Below are 13,178 nucleotides of genomic sequence, written 5' to 3'. Positions count from 1 at the left end.
TGGTAGGCTTCAAGGGGGCACCTATGGTAGTTACATCTATAGCTCATCTCTTGGCAGTTGCACTGTAGACTACTTTATCACTGACCTCAACCCAGAGTCTCTTAGAGCATTCACAGTCAGTCCACTGACACCCCTATCAGATCACAGCAAAATCACACTCTAATTGAACAGAGCTATGCTCAAATCACAAGACATAAAAGCCAAAGGAACTGAATAATATTAAGAAATGCTATAGATGGAAGGAAAATAGTGTGGAAAACAACCCAAAAACCATTAGGCAACAACAAATGCAATCCCTTCTAGACAATTCCCTGGACAAAGGTTTCACTTTAATAGTGAAGGTGTAAACTTGGCAGTAGAACGCTTTCAAGCAGACAACCTAAGAAAATGAACAACAATGACAAATGGTTTGATGTATAATGCAAAAACCTAAGAAAGAAATTGAGAAACCTATCCAACCAAAAACATAGAGACCTAGAAAACCTGAGCCTACGCCTTCACTATGGTGAATCACTAAAAACAATACAAAAATACAGAATTAGCGTTTGGATATGGAAACCAAACGCGATAACAAAAGAAAGTATTTGGACATAAATAATGGACATTTTCGAACAAAACAAACATTTATTGTGGACCTGGGATTCCTGGAGTGCTTTCTGATGTAGATCATCAAAGGTAAGGGAATATTTATCCTGTAATTTCTTGTTTATGTTGACGCCATCTTTGCGGCTGTGGTGTTTTTACTTTTGAGCGCCGTCTCAGATTATTGTATGCGTTTCTTTTTCCGTAAAGTTTTTTAAAAATCTGACACAGCGGTTGCATTAAGGAGAGGTATATCTATAATGCCATGTGTATAACTTGTATTATCATCTACATTTATGTATTTCTGTTGAATGATGTGGCTATGCAAAATCACTTTATGTTTTTGGAACTAGTGAATCTAACGCGCCACTGTAAACTCAGATTTTTGTTTTTACATAAATATGAACTTTATCAAACAAAACATGCATGTATTGTCTAACATGAAGTCCTATGAGTGTCATCTGATGAAGATAATTCAAGGTTAGTGATTAATGTGATCTTTATTTCTGGTTTTTGTGAATGCTATATTTTGCTGGAAAATGGCTGTGCTTATTGTGGTTTGGTGGAGACCTTACATAATCGTTTGTAGTGCTTTCGCTGAAAAGCCTATTGGAAATCAGACACTTTGGTGGGATTAACAACGAGAATAACTTTAAAATGATATAAGACACATGTTTTAGGAATTGTAACTATGAGATTTCTGTGGTTTGAATTTGGCGCCCTCATTTTCACTGGTAGTTGCCATATCGATCCCGGTATCGGGATTGCAGCCATAACAGGTTTTAACATCATCCTCAGCTCTGACATCTTCCACAATATTTGGAACAAAGGACTGATCGCCCCAATCCACAAAAGTGGAGACAAATTTGACCCCAATAACTACCAGGGGATATGCGTCAACAGCAACCTTGGGACAATCCTCGGCATTATCATTAACAGCAGACTCGTACATTTCTTCAGCAAAAACAATTTACTGAGCAAGTGTCAAATGGGCTTTTTACCAAACTACCGTACAACAGCCCACGTATTCACCCTGCACACCCTAATTGACAAACAAACCAAAACAAAGGCAGTCTTCTCATGTCATGCTTTGTTGATTTCAAAAAAGCTTTCAACTCAATCTGGCATGAGGGTCTGCTATCCTCCACCAAATTTCAGTGGGTGCGAGACCTGGAGAGGGCTACAAGCCACAGTGTCTCGCACCCACTATGAAATTTGGTGGAGGATCGGTGAGGATCTGGGGGTGCTTCCGCAAGGCTTTAATCGGGCAGATTTGTCTTTGTGAATGACGCATGAATCAAGCCACGTGTACAAGGTTGTCCTGGAAGAAAACTTGCTTCCTTCTGCTCTGACAATGTTCCCCAAATCTGAGGATAGTTTTTTCCAGCAGGACAATGCTCCATGCCACACAGCCAGGTCAATCAAGGTGTGGATGGAGGACCACTAGATCAAGACCCTGTCATGGCCAGCCCAATCTCCAGACCTGAACCCCATTGAAAACTACTGGAATGTGATCAAGAGGAAGATGGACGGTCACAAGACATCAAACAAAGCCTGAGCTGCTTGAATATTTGCGACATGCGTGGCATAAAGTCACCCAACATCAATGTGAGAGACTGGTGGAGAGTATGCCAAGACACACGAAAGCTGTGATTAAAAATCAGGGTTATTCCACCCAATATTGATTTGTGAACTCTTCCTAAGTTAAAACATTAGTATTGTGTTGTTTAAAAATGAATATGAACTTATTTCCTTTGCATTATTTGAGGTCTGACAACACTGCATCTGTTTTTGTTATTTTGACCAGTTGTGATTTTCTGCAAATAAATGCTCTAAATGACAATATTTTTAGTTGGAATTTGGGAGAAATGTTGTCAGTCAGTAGTTTATAGAATAAAACAAAATGTTTAATTTTACCCAAACACATACCTATAAATAGTCCAACCAGAGAAACGGATCATTTTTCGTGGTCTCTCAATTATTTCCAGAGCTGTAGATCAATGAATTGGCGAGGGCACAAGAACAGTCTGCAGAACCTGGCCTCACCCTATTAGAATCTGAAGTCAAATGTCTACTGTTTGCCAATGATCTGGTGCCTCTGTCCCCAACCAAGGAGGGCCTACAGCAGCACCTAGATCTTCTGCACAGATTCTGTCAGACCTGGGCCCTGACAGTAAATCTCAGTAAGACTAAAATAATGGGGTTCCAAAAAAGGTCCAGTTGTCAGGACACCATTGCCCTAGGGCACACAAAAAAAACTATACATACCTCGGCCTAAACATCAGCGCCACAAGTACCTTCACAAAGCTGTGAACGATTTGAGAGACAAGGCAAGAAGGGTCTTCTATGCCATCAAAAGGAACATAAAATTGAACATCCCAATTAGGATCTGGCAAAAAAATATGTGAATCAGATACTTTGCCCTTCATGGTTGTGAGGTCTGGGGTCTGCTCACCAACCAAGAATTCACAAAATGGGACAACAACAAAAAATTGAGACTCTGCATGCAGAATTCTACAAAAATATAATCTGCGTACAACGTAAAACACAAAATAATGCATGCAGAGAAGAATTAGGCCGATACCCGCTAATTATCAAATCCAGAAAAGAGAAGTTAAATTCTACAACCACCTAAAGGGAAGTGATTCCCAAACCTTCCAAAACAAAGCCATTACCGACGCTATTTGGCCCTAAACAGAGAGTACCCAGTGTCAGAATACCTGACCACCATGACTGACCCAAAATTAAAGAAATCTTTGACTATTTACAAACTCAGTGAGCATAGCCTTGCTATTGAGAAAGGCTGCCGATGGCAACCTGGCTCTCAAGAGAAGACAGGCTATGTGCACACTGGCCACAAAATGGAAACTTAGCTGCACTTTCTAATCTCCTGCCAAATGTATGACCATAGAGAAACATATTTCCCTCAAATTACACAGACCTACAAATCGAAAACAAATCCAATTTTGATTAACTCTCATATCTACTGGGTGAAATACCACAATGTGCAATCACAGCAGCAAGATTTGTGACCTGTTGCCACAAGAAAGGGGCAACTAGTGAAGACCAACATAATTTTAAATACAACCTATATTTATGTTTATTTATTTTCCCTATTCCCTATTTGAACTATTCCCTATTTGAACTATTTGCACATCATTACAACACTGTATATATTAATATTTTGGAACTTTTGTGAGTGTAATGTTAACTGTTCATTATTTCACTTTTGTTTATTATCTATTTCACTTGCTTTGGCAATGGAAACATTTGTTTCCAATGCCAATAAAGCCCCTTAAATATAATTTGAATTGAAAGAGAGAAGAGAGAGAGTCTGTACTTGTGTGTGTGATCCAGCACACTCATAGGCATGGAACCAAATCAAATACATTTTTATTTGTCACATACACATGGTTAGCAGATGTTAATGCGAGAGTAGCGAAATGCTTGTGCTTCTAGTTCCGACCATGCAGTAATATCTAACAAGTAATCTGACCTAACAACTCCACAACAACTACCTTATACACACACAAGTGTAAAGGAATGAATAAGAATATGTACATAAAAATATATGAATGAGTGATGGCCGAACAGCATAGGCAAGCTGCAGTAGATGGTATAGAGTACAGTATATACATATGAGATGAGTAATGTTGGGTATGTAAATATTATATAAAGTGGCATTGTTTAAAGTGGCTAGTGATACACATCTGTGTGGGAGAGGAGAGAAAACGGTAAGAGGGGGAGAGAGAAAAAGACGACAGCGTGCTGACTGCTGTACGCTACAGTATCTGTGTCTAAAGAACCACAGTCTCCATCAGCACAGAGAGAGAGGGAGAGAAAGAGACAGCACACACACAGCTGATTGTTGGATGGGGAAATAGAAGGAGAGGAGAAGCACAAATGAGACGGCCAGGTGGAGGTGAAGGGGTGAATCACTGTGCCTCAAGGTGGTCTCCTAGTCTGACACCCGTGACCTAAATATACCCTCCTCCCCCACACACACAACAGGATTTCCGTTAGCCGGTGATAGCCAGCACTTGGCCGATCAAAAAAATTGAAAAGCTGATGAATAAAATTGCCACTTGCGAATTGTCTGGGAGCAGAAGAAAAACTCCCATTGTGAAATAATGCTGATGGAATTGAGGGAAATACCAGTCGATGTAAAAACGTTTGACTGGTCATGCTTATTGGTCTATAGGTTAATTTGCATAATTTAGTGGAATTAAATTGGCACGTTTGTACAGTATATTCTACAGTATAAAGCCTATCTTATTTATCATCACATGCTGCTGCTACTGCATCTCAAACAGAAAGGCAGGCTTCATCAGCGCATCACATTTCACCATATCCATGGAAGCAATTATTTTATATAAACTTTCTTTCATTGTCCAGTAGCCAATGGCATTATCCTAGTCATATTAGCAACCCATGCTAGTTGTTGCATATTAGATCTCCACTCTCTCTAAATTTCTAACGGATATTTTCATCTCTGTAACATGAAACCGCTCACATGTTCGGTAAGCTTTTAACCATTTTTTCCCACTAATTGCATTACGTAACGAACATTCGCGCATAGCCTACTGCCTTGTGTGCATTGCTTCCCTTATAATGTGAAGAAATAATAGTTTATCAACATTTTAAGCTAAGCTTTCTAATCTCTTGCATCAGACTCATTGCTCTTTACAGTTTTTTTTAATGTAGCCTAGGCCTACTGGTTGTACACATTTGGGATCTATCGTCCCACAACTGTCCCAGAGTCTGTTTGGAACAGGCTATTTCTTTCTAGACAAGCTGACTAATAGAATAGGTTAACATTTCTACTATGGGGGATAGTGGATTGGTATAGGCTAGTGATGTTGCTGTTCGTTACTGGTCTTATTGGCTGAGGAAAAGTAAATGTGGACAGTTATTCTAACATCTTCAAAGTGCACTTCAGAATTCAGTAAGAAGGACCGCACATTGTTGCATCCTCGACTTGCATGTTCTGTATGAATGACCATCATCTAAATGTGATTTCTGCCATTCTGAGCACCGTTGGTGGACGCCCTTATCAGGTTTTGCACCCGATGCACATGGGTCCGGTAAATTTCTCAAATGTCCGGTAAATGAAAATGATGCCGGTCAAATGTCTGGCGCCACATTTTCCTAAAGGAAACCCTGACACACACACACACACACACACACACACACACACACACACACACACACACACACACACACACACACACACACACACACACACACACACACACACACACACACACACACACACACACACACAAAGCCTCGAGCAGTCTCTCGACCTGACACACTTCATGATTAGTGTGTGTGTGGTGTGAGTATGTAGGATTACCATATGCTAACCCAAAAGCGTAAAAATAAAAAAACATTCCTCTTCACACACAAACGCTCAAGGCCCACGCTCAAGGCCCAAGGGTGAGCTGTTTCAGTATCCTACCCCACTGCCCTTTACATGACCCCATAGGGCTGGGAAACACACACAAGAACACACACACACAGGGGACTCTCCTATTTTAGCTGATTTTTAACAGGCTGTATTCAGATCAGAGCAATGAAGACAATGTGCAGTTGACATAGTGTGTACAGTCTCTGAGAGCCCTGAAATAACAAGTGAGAAGAAAATTGGACCAGAAGTTCAAAAGAAACTACTATAGGGTCATGTTTCAGCTTTGTTTTTCTTGTCTTTCTGAAAATAACAGGTGCCCACCTTCCACAGGTGCAAAATGCTTAGTCAAAACTCTCACTCCTGTTTCCTTTAATGCTTGTAGTACACTGAGGAGGGGATTTTACACGGTCAGCTGTGTCGTACATACCTCACCTTTCTGAACATGAATACAGTAGTAATCTAGATAATGTTCACCTGATTCCTGTGGAACTCTTGAAAACAGTTTTGCAGCTTAGCACCAACAACAACGACAGAATGGAGGCCTCCCGGGTGGCGCAGTGGTTAAGGGCGCTGTACTGCAGCGCCAGCTGTGCCATCAGAGTCCCTGGGTTCATCAGAGTCCTTGTCTCATCGCGCACCAGCGACTCCTGTGGCGGGCCGGGCACAGTGCGCGCTAACCAAGGTTGCCAGGTGCACGGTGTAGCCTCCGACACATTGGTGCGGATGCACGCTGTGTTAAGAAGCAGTACGGCTGGCTGGGTTGTGTATCGGAGGACGCATGACTTTCAACCTTCTTCTCTCCCGAGCCTGTACGGGAGTTGTAGCGATGAGACAAGATAGTAGCTACTACAACAATTGGATACCACGAAATTGGGGAGAAAAAAAGGGGTAAAATAAAATATATTTTTTTTTTTAAACGACAGAATGATTGTGGGTTACGCAGAAATACTTGTATGCTCAAACGGGGAAGGGCCCATTTTATACAGAGAAATTGGCATAGCAGGCAATGTAACCAATCAGAGCCCTCCTCTTAATTGTATCATTGCACATCCTGCAAATCACCAGCAGAGTATGAACGTTTTGAATCTATTTTCACATTCACACTGTTGGTAGTGCGTACAAACTGAATCATAACTCTGCTACTTTTAGAGATCCCACTTTGGAACTTTGATATGCCTGTTGACTATATTATTTTCAACAATATAGAGAAACATTAGCACATTTTATTTTTCAAAATTCCAATTAAAAAAATTAATAAAAATACTACTCATATTACAGAGCAATGCTTCATATTTATGACATATGATACAGCTTCATATGACAACAGTTCTAAAGATGAAACATTATGGAGTCTTAAAGGAGGACTAGGTAAGGCCAAAATATTAAAAGAAAAGGCCAACTTTAATACATTATTCTCATTTATGCTTTTAGATACTTTTGTATTTATAATGTATATTTGACATTTGTATGTGGACACGCTTCAAATGAGTGGATTTGGCTATTTCAGCCAAACCCATTGCTGACAGTTGTATTAAATCAAGCACACTCTATGGACAGACATTGGCAGTAGAATGGCAGCATATTATTTTTAAACTCTGCATTGTTGGGAAGGGCTCGTAAGGAGCATTTCACGGTAAAGTCGACACCAGTTTTATTCGGCGAAGGTGACAAAGAACATTTGATTCTATCTTTCTATGAGCTCTTGACATCAATTTTTATTTGTTATCCCTCTTTCCCACTTCCTTTAATCCAAACACCCCCAGCTGAATTGTTCAACTGACAGCCAACAGATACAGACCCCTGCGTTGCTGAATAGAGTCTGGCTCTTTATTGTTGGATAGATACAGTTTTGCGAGCGCACACACGCATTCACACAAAATGAATATGAAGGTAGCCCAGATGGCATGGCTTATCATTCTAATCCCTGGCACACATTATATTGACAGAGCCGCAACTGCTCTTGCTTCAGCATGGGGCTGCATGTGTGTGCGTGCATCTGTATCTTTGTGTTTGTGTGACTGCATGTGTGTGTGTGTATTTCTGAAAAAGGGTTAGACACAGGAGAACTCTCTTGATGTATGGTGTGAGACCCTTTAATATGGACCTTGTTCACACCCCCGGCCCCAGACATACAGTGACGGGGCAACTCGTCATCCAGGCACAACCATGTATTTACATTTGAGTCATTTAGCAGATGCTATTATTCAGAGCAACTTACAGTACTCGTGAGCACATATATTTACATACATATTTGGTGTGACTTCACATAATACATTAAATAGTTTGTCTCATATAAACTCAGCAAAAAAAGAAACGCCCTCTCACTGTCAACTGCGTTTATTTTCAGCAGACTTAACATGTGTAAATATTTGTATGAACATAAGATTAAACAACTGAGACAGCAACTGAACAGGTTCCACAGACATGTGACTAACAGAAATGGAATAATGTGTCCCTGAACAAAGGGGAGGAGGGGGGTCAAAATCAAAAGCAACAGTCAGTATCTGGTGTGGCCACCAGCTGCATTAAGTACTGCAGTGCATCTCTTCCTCATGGACTGCACCAGACTTGCCAGTTCTTGCTGTGAGATGTTACCCCACTCTTCCACCAAGGCACCTGCAAGTTCCCGGACATTTCTGGGGGGAATGGCCCTAGCCCTTACCGAACGACCAAACAGGTCCCAGACGTGCTTAATGGGGTTGAGATCCGGGCTCTTCGCTGGCCATGGCAGAACACTGACATTCCTGTCTTGCAGGAAATCACACACAGAACGAGCAGTATGGCTGGTGGCATTGTCATGCTGGAGGGTCATGTCAGGATGAGCCTTCAGGAAGGGTACCACATGAGGGAGGAGGATGTCGTCCCTGTAAGACACAGTGTTGAGATTGCCTGCAATGACAAGCTCAGTCCGATGACGCTGTGACACACCACCCCAGACCATGACGGACCCTCCAACTCCAAATCGATCCCACTCCAGAGTACAGGCCTCTGTGTAACGCCCATTCCTCATGCCTCCTTGCAGCATGCCTAAGGCACGTTCATGCAGATGAGCAGGGACCCTGAGCATCTTTCTTTTGGTGTTTTTCAGAGTCAGTAGAAAGGCCTCTTTATTGTCCTAAGTTTTCATAACTGTGACCGTAATTGCCTACCATCTGTAAGCTGTTAGTGTCTTAACGACCGTTCCAAAGGTGCAAGTTCATTAATTGTTTATGGTTCATTGAACAAGCATGGGAAACAGTGTTTAAACCCTTTACTAGAGGTTGACCGATTTGTCCGAATGGCCGATTAATTAGGGCCGATTTCAAGTTTTCATAACAATCGGAAATCGGTATTTTTGAGTGCCGATTTGCCGTTTTTTAATTTATTTTTTATACCTTTATTTAACTAGGCAAGTCAGTTAAGAACACATTCTTATTTTCAATGATGGCCTAGGAACGGGGCGGCAGCGTAGCCTAGTGGTTAGAGCGTTAGACTAGTAACCGGAAGGTTGCGAGTTCAAACCCCCCGAGCTGACAAGGTACAAATCTGTCGTTCTGCCCCTGAACAGGCAGTTAACCCACTGTTCCCAGGCCGTCATTGAAATAAGAATATGTTCTTAACTGACTTGCCTGGTTAAATAAAGGTAAAAAAAAAATATATTTTTTTAAATAAATAAAAATGCCTCGTTCAGGGGCAGAAAGACAGATTTTCACCTTGTCAGCTCGGGGGATCCAATCAGTTAACTAGTCCAACACAATAACGACCTGCCTCTCTCTTGTTGCACTCCACAGGGAGACTGCCTGTTGCGCCAAGGTAAGTTGCTAGCTAGCAGTAAACTTATCTTATAAAAAACAATCAATCATAGTCACCAACTACACATGGTTGATGATATTACTAGATATTATCTAGCGTGTCCTGTGTTGCATATAATCTGACTGAGCATACAAGTATCTAAGTATCTGACTGAGCGGTGGTAGGCAGAAGCAGGCGTGTAAACAGCACTTTCGTGCGTTTTGCCAGCAGCCCTTCGTTGTGCGTCAAGCATTGCACTGTTTATGACTTCAAACCTATCAACTCCCGAGATGAGGCTGGTGTGACCGAAGTGAAATGCCTGGCTAGTTAGCGCGCACTAATAGCGTTTCAAACGTCACTCGCTCTGAGCCTTGGGGTGATTGTTCCCCTTGCACTGCATGGGAAACGCTGCTTCGATGGTGGCTGTTGTCGTTGTGTTGCTGGTTCGAGCCCAGGGAGGAGCGAAGAGAGGGACGGAAGCTATACTGTTACACTGGCAATACTAAAGTGCCTATAAGAACATCCAATAGTACTCCTATAATTCCTATAATAACTACAACCTAAAACTTCTTACCTGGGAATATTGAAGACTCATGTTAAAAGGAACCACCAGCTTTCATATGTTCTCATGTTCAGAGCAAGGAACTGAAACGTTAGCTTTCTTACAAAGCACATATTGCCCTTTTACTTTCTTCTCCAACACTTTTTGCATTATTTAAACCAAATTGAACATGTTTCATTATTTAGTTGAGGCTAAATGGATTTTGATGTATTATACTAAGTTAAAATAAGTGTTAATTTAGTATTGTTGTAATTGTCATTATTACAAATACTTAAAAAAAAAAAAAAAATTTAATCGTCCGACTAATCGGTACTGGCTTTTTGGGTCCTCCAATAATCGGTATCGGTATTGGAAAATCATAAATCGGTTGACCTCTACCCTTTACAATGATAATCTGTGAAGTTATTTGGATTTTTATGAATTATCTTTGAAAGACAGGGTCCTGAAAAAGGGACATTTCTTTTTTGCTGAGTTTACATGACCTCTGTGGAATGAACAGCATGACATACAGACAGTATGAATGGGCAGAATTTATGATGTCACTGACTACTCTGCTTGTGTCAACCAACCTCAATCATAAACATAGCATTCCACCTACAGTACCCAAGATATACTCCAAACTCCTCAACACTACTACAACCTACTAACATTACAACCTACCACCCCAACACAGTGTGGACAAGCCTCAACCACTTACACACATCTCTCACCTCCAACCTTTATATTTCCCCAGGTCTCAAAATCTGTTACTCGGCCCTAATCCTTCTAAGAGAGAGTAACTATCCCCCTACTCGACTAAAAATGTAAACCGTTTATAGCATACGCTTCCCCTCACATCAGTTCCACCACTTTCCGTTACGGAGACTAAATGACCGCCGCCATAGACATCAAACAAGATCTAGAGCATAGATGCCTTAAATAGGCCTGTCAGCTGGCTCCAGTGTCTTAACAGGCAGAGAAAGTGAGTTTACGTTACATGTGGTGCCAGTCCACTTGGCACAGGTTAGCTAACAGCTAACAGGTACATTAGCATTGAGCTGGTTGTCGTGGCAGCAGAAAGGGCTGAGGCCTATGACGTTTATGATTCCTAGTTCCTGATAAGAGCCATGATGTAGTGGTCCTTCTGTGGCTCAGTTGGTAGAGCATGGCGCTTGTAACGCCAGGGTAGTGGGTTCGATTCCCGGGACCACCCATACGTAGAATGTATGCACACATGACTGTAAGTCGCTTTGGATAAAAGCGTCAGCTAAATGGCATATATTATTATTTATTATTATTATAAGGGTTATTCCTGAGAAAGTTTGTCAAGGACTGATGTGGGTTACAGAGAGTTACAGAGGAGTTCTGAGAAGTTATGGATAAGACAGGGTCTTCCTCCTCCTCAGTGACTTGGCTCTGTCTTGATAGAGAGGTATGAGTTCATTATCAGTTCCAGTACGCACCCAGGACATCTCTCAGAGACAGGTTAGCCACCCAGACAGGTACAGATAGGAACACACGAAGACATAAACAAGACATGATGTGACCTTGGCTAGATCTTCCTCTCCCTCACACAGTCTATCTCCGTTTCCTCCTACTTCCTCACCCACACACTCTCTCTCTCTCCCTCAACCTTCCTCCCTCACTGTTGTGTCTGTGTTGGCCTTGGACTGTCATATGACTGAGTCCATCCTGCATCCTCTTGTGGAACGTGTACCACTTGAAGAAATCAGGACGTGTCTCTGCCTGTATCCAGACCCATGGGTCTCCTCCTACAGTGTGTCCTGTTGGACAGACCTCCCAGGGTTTTCCCATCCTGAGGCCAGCTTCCAAGGAAACTCTACAGCGTTCCTGCTGTCACCTCTGGGAACTGATCCAGCCAAAATGAACACTTCCTGAAACATGATACTTTCATCAAACCACAGGGAAATTTAAGAGGACTGGGGAATGAGAGAAAGAAACTGTTCAACTGTTCACGCACTCACAAAACACACACAAAAACACCCGTTAACTTGCAACTTCCTGTGCTGTACAAAGTATCCACATCAACTCTCTACCACATGACATGAGTGTGACTTCAGACCAATCACCTGACACTGTTTGACTGAAACAGGAAGACACATGGGACGTGTCCACCTATCAGTGTCAACACTGACCTCTAGTCCAATGAAACAGACCCAAAAAATGCCTGTCTTCTGCCATGACTGTAATCTAATGAATTCTAGTGCTGATTCATAGTTGTTGATGTGTATAATTATCATTGTCAATCAAATGCTATCCAGCAAGAGAACATCTGGCACCAATAATCATCTTAAGAGTGTTAGCATCTATATCCACAGATTTCACACCACTCTAAATCCCTGCTGATAAACGGTGCCCCCACACATTGACTCTGTACCGGCACCCCCTGTATATAGCCTCGCTATTGTTATTTTACAGCTGCTCTTTAATTATTTGTTACTTTCATTTCTTAATCTTATTTATTTTTTATTCTTTAAACTGCATTGTTGGTTATTAAGGGCTTGTAAGTAAGCATTTCACTGTAAGGTCTACTACACCTGTTCTATTCATCACAAGCGATAAATACAATTTGATATCACATTCCTCTGCTTGAGGGCCTACCCACTTACACACACTGTTTTCTGTTTCTCCTGTCTCTCTCTCTTACACACACACACACACACACACACACACACACACACACACACACACACACACACACACACACACACACACACACACACACACACACACACACACACACACACACACACACAGGTCAGGCCTGTTCATGTGAGTCCCACTCTAGTATGGTAGAGGAACAGGCTGGTCATTGAGGTCGTCACAAAGGTTAACATTATCTCCACCGTGGGC

The 13,178-nt window shown here is 41.7% G+C and overlaps 1 protein-coding gene across 1 annotated transcript in view; it reads right to left on the bottom strand.

Annotated features, from left to right (window-relative positions):
• Positions 1–13,178, bottom strand: part of LOC118386290 (leucine-rich repeat and calponin homology domain-containing protein 1-like) — a 97,927-nt gene that overhangs the window by 57,562 nt on the left and 27,187 nt on the right. The window lies entirely within an intron of this gene.

The sequence above is a fragment of the Oncorhynchus keta genome, chromosome 7 (genome assembly GCF_023373465.1).
Source record: "Oncorhynchus keta strain PuntledgeMale-10-30-2019 chromosome 7, Oket_V2, whole genome shotgun sequence".
NCBI lineage: Eukaryota > Metazoa > Chordata > Actinopteri > Salmoniformes > Salmonidae > Oncorhynchus > Oncorhynchus keta.
The sequence above is the reverse complement of the archived record's forward strand: the minus strand, read 5'-3'. Positions and strand labels throughout refer to the sequence as shown.